The sequence below is a fragment of the Humulus lupulus genome, chromosome 4 (genome assembly GCF_963169125.1).
Source record: "Humulus lupulus chromosome 4, drHumLupu1.1, whole genome shotgun sequence".
Taxonomy (NCBI): domain Eukaryota; kingdom Viridiplantae; phylum Streptophyta; class Magnoliopsida; order Rosales; family Cannabaceae; genus Humulus; species Humulus lupulus.
In genome coordinates, this window is record NC_084796.1 from 34,830,808 (window position 1) to 34,839,293 (window position 8,486).

The window sequence follows — 8,486 nt, forward strand, 5'->3', positions numbered from 1 at the left end:
ATCTGAGGTTAGGATGTCTAGGCAAGATTATTGGGGGATTTTACCATTTTGGCCTCGGGGACGTTTCCGACACCCCGAGCTTTGGGATTAGTCTAATAATCTAAGGGTATACTTAGAAGACTTAGGAAAATACTAGACAGAAAAGTGTAAACCGACCCTATCTCTATTTCTCTTTCTTCTCTCTCTTAAAATCCTGTGATCCGTAAGGGGAAACACCGGGTAAGCTGTGCAATCCCACACCGCCTGGGGAAGGTTAAGTGTAATGATTCTAAAACTGTGTAGGTATGGGACTACACAGTTGAAGAGGGCTTAAATGGATTGATGGGTGCTACCTATATCAGGAAGGTGCATCTTCTTTTCGGCAGCCCATCACCTGAGAACTCCATGGTTAAGCGTGCTTGGCCTATAGTAATCTAGGGATGGGTGACCTCTTGGGAAGTTTTCCCAGGAAGTGTGCGAGTGAGGTCAAAGAACGCTGGAAAGACTTGTCTTGGTTTGTAGGGCCAGTCGTCATTCCAGAAAGCAGCCATAGTGACGTGGGACGTCACATAATGGTATCAGAGCCTTGACCCAGCCGAAAGTGTGGCCGACGGGGACGTCGGGCCCCTAAGGGGGGTGATTGTGACAGTCAAAATCCCGTGATCCGTAAGGGGAAACACCGGGTAAGCTGGGCAATCCCACACCGCCTGGGGAAGGTCAAGTGTAATGATTCTAAAACTGTGTAGGTATGGGACTACACAGTTGAAGAGGGCTTAAATGGATTGATGGGTACTACCTATATCAGGAACGTGCATCTTCTTTTCGGTAGCCCATCGCTTGAGAACTCCATGTTAAGCGTGCTTGGCCTAGAGTAATCTAGGGATGGGTAACCTCCTGGGAAGTTTTCCCAGGAAGTGTGTGAGTGAGGACAAAGCACGCTGGAAAGACTTGTCTTGGTTTGTAGGGCCAGTCGTCATTCCAGAAAGCAGCCATAATGACGTGGGACGTCACACCATCATCACTGTCGGACCCTGCGAAGACCCACTATGCGTCGAGGAGGAGAAGGATTCATCATCACCAAATATTTTGGTTGTAAGTTAAATGAAAAAACTAAAAAATAATAATGAATGGAGGTATGGATGGATAAAAGATGATAAATGGTATAAATTACAGAGAATAAAAAAGCTTGGAGCATCAAATTCTCAGACTTAAATCAATTAAAAATGATTATAGATGATAAAGACTTGTAGAAGTGTTCGTTAATAAAAAATACGAGAGAATCATATCTGAATGTATTCGGACGTTTGGCAGCAATAATTTTTGGGCAGCCACCATTGTGAAGTCCAAGATGATTGACGCTTGCCCTGAGTAGACCCATCGCTTATTGGAGTAATTTGGTCTATCACTGACTGTAAAAGTTTGTTGCTTTTTTTTTGTGCCCTAATTCAGATTTGATTAGGGAACTCTTGTCCCCAAGAAAATGAGAAAGAAAATGAAGAAATCACAAGAAGAAGAAAAATGTGGTTTTCATATTCATGTGCAATGGCTCAACCAAACCCCAATGCTATCTTTACCGTGTTTTCGGGCTACCCATGGCGCAACAAGAAGTTGTCCTTAAGATCAAAATGGGTGCCAAGCTTTTTTTTTGCGACTTTGGTGCAATAAAGATATATGTTTTAAGACCATTTTAATTTTTAGTTTCCCTCTAAATAAATTCACTACCCGCCTTTTACACTATACCGCATTTTATGTCCCATTTTTTTAACTAGCTTTTATAATACTTTTTCAATAGTCTTATAACCATGTGTTGTGAAAAGTAGTTTTTCTTGTAGTAATGCTACAGTTGCTTTATGTGATTGATGTTTATGGTTTTCTTGCTGGGCCTTGGCTCACGAGTGCTACGTGCTCCAGGTAAAGGCAAAGGGAATTTGGACCAACCATCAATTGGAGAGCTCTAGGGGCAGAGTGTACATAGCCAGCTGCTCGACCATCACGGCCAAGGGAAAGTTACACGGATAGAGCTCTAAATTGTATTTTTCCATTAGACTGGATTTTGTTGTATTTGTTTTTTTATTGTTGTATTTACCACATAAACCCTGTTCTTTTTGGGATCCCATGTAGCAAACATTTGTTTTAATGAAAATTAACCATTTATGATCAAAATCTTTTAACCCTAATATGTTAGTTGACTTTAGAATCACATTTATGTTCAAACAACTTGATTAGCAAGTCTTGCACTATTTTAAAATACACATTATAAAGGTCTTGGTTATCTAGGGCATTACAACTTGGTATTAGAGCGGTCTAGGTTTAAGAGTTCCTAAAAACTGGCTGGACATGTACACTCGCCGCTATAGACAAGCTCGAATCAGGGTTTGGTAACCATATATGTGATTATATGCTTGAATGTTTAAATGAAATATAAATGCTTTATTTGCATGATTAATAAGGAGCATGAGATATAATGATAGGGCCTGACCCTTGACTACTATGTGAATATGATGAGGCATACTTATTAGCATTGCTACTGTACATGAACAAATGTTTAAATGCTTGTTTACATCTTGATTGCATATTGTTGGCTGAGTTTTGATATTGGACCATGGAAAGAATGTTAACCTATCATCATTGCCTGACTATCGAGTCATTGATTGCAGATAAACTTGGACAGATATGCATCCAAGGCGATCAATATGACTAGCCGGCACAGGAGTTGAGGCTAGAGATGATGAGCAGGGTCAGAACCCTCTGTCATTCCTTGAGAACTGGCAACAGATACTTAGTGGTATGTAGGCCATGCTACAAAGCCAGGAAGAGCATATTCGCCTTTTGAGACAGCAGGCTCCGTCAGGGAGTGCTACACATATTGTGCCACCTACTGTGGCACCAGCTGTATAGCCACCTGAGGTTGGGAATAGGTGGGAGCCACTTTATGAACGATTCAGGAGACAACATCCTCCAATCTTTGAGGAAGGACCAGATCCACTGAAGGATGAACAATGGATGAGTATGATCACCTCCATCCTGGACTTTATGAGGGTGGGAGGTAATGATAAGGTGGCCTGTGCCACCTATGTGCTTAGAGAGGATGCCCATATTTGGTGGGAGGTGGCATAACAGACTCGGGATGTTTCTACTTTGAGCTAGGATAGGTTCAGATATTTGTTCAACCAGAAGTATTACAACATTTCCATCAGGGAAACAAAGGTGAATGAGTTCATGGGATTGGTACAGGGCAGCATGACAGTTACTGAGTATGCCTTGAAGTTTGATAGGCTAGAAAAGTGTGCACCGGACTTAGTGCCTACAGATGCAGCTAGATAGGACAGGTACGTTCGAGGGCTTAATGCTATGATAGCCCAAGATGTGAGGATCACATCAGTGTCTAGGGAGAAGACTGATGCTCAGCCTGTTGAGAAGGCTCTTACTACTGAGGAGGTAGAGAATAAGATCTAGAGGGAGAATGCTGAGAGACGGGATGTTCGCAAGGAAGTGCCTACATATACAGGGTCTGGTGGGGGCGAAGGCCCCAGTGATCTGAAGAGGAAGACCCTTGACACCTTGACCACTATTGATCCTGATAGGAGGGGTCGGGGTGTCCAGGGAGGAGGTGAAGCATGAAGAAGTTATCCAGAGTGTACAAGATGCAGGAAGCGTGTAACGCCCTACTACCCAGGGATCATTACAGTGTGTTTTAAATAGTGTTAAACTCGTTAAATGAGTCATTTGGCCATAATGATGTAACTAAAGGTGATTAACGGTTTAGGGTTAAAAAATTTGGTCAAGGATACAAATGTTTCACTAAAACGTTTACTGTATACATTGGGATCCCAAAGTACATTTAGAAGGTTAATTACAATAAAAGATTTACAACAAGTCGACCTAAGCGACAAAATAGGGTTTAACCCTAGTTCCTCTTTAAAGCTTCGGCCATGGTGTTCAAGCAGCCACATATCTACACAATGCCACGTAAGCTCTCTGTTGACCCTTGATTTGGCCAACGACACGGAGTCAGAATTACAACAAGAAATGAGATGATAGTCAAGAATGGAATCAAATGGTAAAAAAATGACACAAATGATTTATAGTGGTTCGGCCCCAACAATGTGGTAACAACCTGCTTCCACAGAGTGTTATTATTGATGTGGAATCCTAATGCCGTGATCAAAGAACTAGGGTTCTTGAGTTTCACAAACCTTAGGAGAATTACAACAAAATGGTGGATAATCACCCTTATGCTCTTTCTATGAGTATATCGAAAATAGGTTCAAAAGTCTCTTCCTTGAGCCATCTCATGCATATTTATAGGCTCAAGGGGGATTACATGGGCCAATGGGCCTTAATTATCCTTAATATCAGCGTATCAAGGCAATAAAGAGGAAATAATAAATTTAGTTATTACAAGATTGCGTATCTTAAAGGAAATAACTAAGAGCATGCGACCAGACTGGTCGTATCTAATCACGAGATCTGATGGTGTAAGGAACACCTGATCGATGGTCCAGGAGGATCTTTTTGTTTGAAATCACCAAGTGTTAGACACGTGTAAGGAAATTTTGCCACGTTATCAGATGCCATTTTTGGGTAAACACACTCCAACTCAAGGATGGTCCAGCTTTCTTTTACCCTTACCTTTGGTCCAAGCACAGGTTACCAATAAACGATCCTTGAGCACGATCCTGATTCTGAACCCCTACCAATCACCTTTGATTAAGTCATTTCCCAATTAAATCCTCCATCTAATAAGCTTCTAATCTTCCCTAGAATCATTATGACTCTAACCTTGCTTGAATCTGAGTCATAAAACTCGAGTTTCCTTCGAAAATGCTAACGACGTCAAAAAAAGAACAGGAGAGAGAGAGAGAGAAGGTACTGAACGTTCTTTTATGTTTTTGACAGGTTACTTTGAGCTTAAGTAACCTCAAGAAAATCCTAATGCTTGGGGTCCCAAAAACGCCCCCCGAGGTAAAATAGTCAAAATTCCCATAATTCCCTCATGATCTCACTAACTCCCAATATATCATCAAATAATGATTCCCATTACCCAATATTCCAGTAATGTGCTAAATACCCAATATACCCATTGAATCACTCCGAGTCAAGTATGGGTCCCGTTGTGACTTTCCCATTAGCTTACTCCCTAAGATCGTCTCGTGCCGAGTAACCTAAACATATCCACATATATGCCAAATATACCCAGAACGGGCCAAATTACGAAAATTAACCAATTAATCATAAATGATCCCATATGCATATTTAATACACAAAAACATGCATATCAAGTCATATTATAATATAACTCAAATAATCACATAATGATGCACATATATATCACATAATCACATAATTCCATAATTTTCCATCTTGGCCCCCTAATCAAGGCCCTAAGCCTTATTAGGAAATTCGGGACGTTACAATTATCCTCTCCTTACAGAAATTTCGTCCTCGAAATTTTATCTGAACAGCTCAGCACATCAATCCCGCATATCTGATTGTAGTTCTCAAATCCCTCCCTCGACCTTACTGTTTATGTATAATACCTTAATCAAAGGTACAATTTTGTTCCTTAGAACTCTGTTCTTTCTGTCTCATATCTGAACTAGCTATTCCTCACAGGATAACTTAGCCTCTAATTTCAGATCCTCATAACTCAACACATGAGTCTCATCTAACACATGTTTACTCAACATGGAAATATGAAATACATTGTATATGGCCGACAGTGCCAAAGATAAGGTCAATCTATAGCCACCTGACCGATCTTATCCGGGATTTCCAATGATCCTACTAATCTAGGGCTCAACTTGCCCTTATCTCTTCACCATTTTCCATGGTGATATTCTAAGGAAGATACAATCTTCCACTTGGAGCTCCATGTTACTGCATTTTAGATTAACATAACTTTCCCATTTATTCTGAGAAGTGAGCATCCGAGTCTAATCTTTTCAGTAGCCTCAATGATCCTCTAAACCACCTCAAGATCAAAATATAACATCTCACCTATATCATCCCAATGAATGGGAGATGAACATTTCCTACCATACAACATCTCATAAGGTTCCCTTCCAATAATTGGATAAATCCCTCTGATTTACCATCAATATAAGGATGATAAGTTGCACAAAACTCCAACTATATACTCAACACCTTCTGAAATTTTTTCCCATCACTTGGAAGTAAATGTAGGGTCCCTATCCATCAGGGTAGACCTCAAAGTCCCAAGAAGGTGTACTATCTCTCTTTCACAAAAAGATCTGCATATTGGTCAACTATATTATTCATCCTCAATGATAAAAAGTGAGATGATTTTGTATACTGGTCCATAATGACCCGAACCGAATCATGCTAGCCCACTATCCTGGGCAGCCCCACCGCAAAATCCATCACGATGTTCTCTTACTTTCACTATGGAATATACAAAGGTTGTATTGGCCTTATTGATTTCTGATACTTTTTCTTGACCTACTAACAGGTTAGGCACTTTGCCACATACTTAGTTATGTCCCTCTCCATCACAGGCCACCACTATAAAGCTTTCATTACCTAGTACACTTTCATGATGCTTGGATGAAGAGAATAAGGGGATAGTATGAGATTCATCCAGAATCTCCCGTTTAATCCCATTGTCCATCGGAATACTAATCTGATTCTTATACTTCAATAAACTCATACCTAGCTGATTCTTATACTTCAATAAACTCATACCTAGCACTGCATGATCCTTAGCTAATCCAGCAAAGACATTCCCCTCAATCCTTCCAATCTTTCGATCACTCAACTATTTTTCCTTTGATCCTCTCCAAAAGAGTAAACTGAAGCATAATATTGGCAAACTGGCCCACCAGTAACTCTACTCCATTCTGGTCATATCCTTCAGCTAATATGATGCATAGGCAATCTTATTTTCTGTCAATGAGATATCATAATAACTTATAAATTGGTTCTAATCTGTAGGAAGACTCAATTCTTCCACAAAGCACATGTAACATCCTGCCCGTCCAAGGAAACTCCTAACCTCTGAGGCATTCCTTGGCCTTGGCCAATCTCTGACTGAGAGTATACCACAATATCATCGATCAAGATGATCATAATCCAATTCAAATAATCTTTGAATACCCTGTTCATCTAATCCATCAAAAAAAAAATTGGGGCATTAGTCAAATCCACAAGACATAACTCAGCACTCCTAGTGCCCATAACAAATCTAAAAACAATCTTCTACTTATCCTTCTCCCTGATCTTCAGCTGGTAATAATCAGATCAAAGATCCACCTTAAAGAATATCGTTTTACTTAATAACTGAGACTTTAGTTCCTATAGCTCTACTGAAGCCATTCAATAATGTGCCCTAGACCTGGCTCCATCCCTGACACCAACCTAATCACCATTCTCCCTCTTTGTGTAAACGTAACCCTGGAAATTCCCCTAAAAAACATCCAAAAACTCATAGATTAATCCAATCTGTCATGGTCCTGAGTTGTATTGTAGAGTCCAAGAACTTTACTTAGCTAGTTAGATAGTAGTAGTAGTAGTAGTAGTAGTAGTAGTAGTAGTAGTAGTAGTTATAGTATGTTTATTACTATGGATTTTGGGTTCAAGTCGGGACTTAGTTGGTCGTAGCAACACTTATAGATTTTATAAGTTTAACCTATAGTTTAAGAATATTAATTATAACATAAGGTTTGATTAATATAGTTGATTATAAAGATGATATTTATTATACTATAAGATTTAGATAGAACTAATAAGGTCATGACACTTGTCATGTGCATGTTTATTGAGAAATTAAGTATTTTTGAGGAATAGTTTTATAAGAGTAATATTTGAAAACCCCAGAATCTGCCAGCAGCTTTGAAATCGTTACAGGACTCAGTCAAAGTTGTTTACTCAATTCAAATTAGGCTGAAAAAGTGCAATTACGTGTATAATATTTCAGCGTATGCCGATATATCGCAGCTCTAAGGGGCGATATATCGCCACTCGAGGAATACAAAAAACATGTAACTTCGCACAAACGTTTCAACAAGCCTCGGGAATATAAGCCCAAGCGATATATCACCTACCATGGGCGATATATCGGCTCCAGGGCAATATTTTTGAATAATTTTGAAATTGAGCTCAATTTAGTCCACAACCTCTTAGCAAGCCTCAGAATCTTTTTGACCGAGTCTTAAGCCTCAGCTGAACGAATATTCAAATGTTTTTCAATTATATAGTCATTATTTTATTCAAGCTAAAAGAAAGATCTTTTCATTCTTGAACTCTATAAATAGGACCTAGTCCCCAGCCATTTCTTTCATTCTTCAAGCTGAGTTCAAAGCCTTCAAGCAGCTAGGTTTACTTTAGAGTGTTAAACACTGGGGTTGGGGTTATAAGCTTTATCATCTTAAGCTTATTAAACACTTGGGACGTAAGGTTAATAGTGTATTTTTTGATCTCGAGGTGTAGTTCAGTTATAGTGCATCCAAAGGTATTTTTATTCCTAGTTCATTTTTGTATGTTTCATT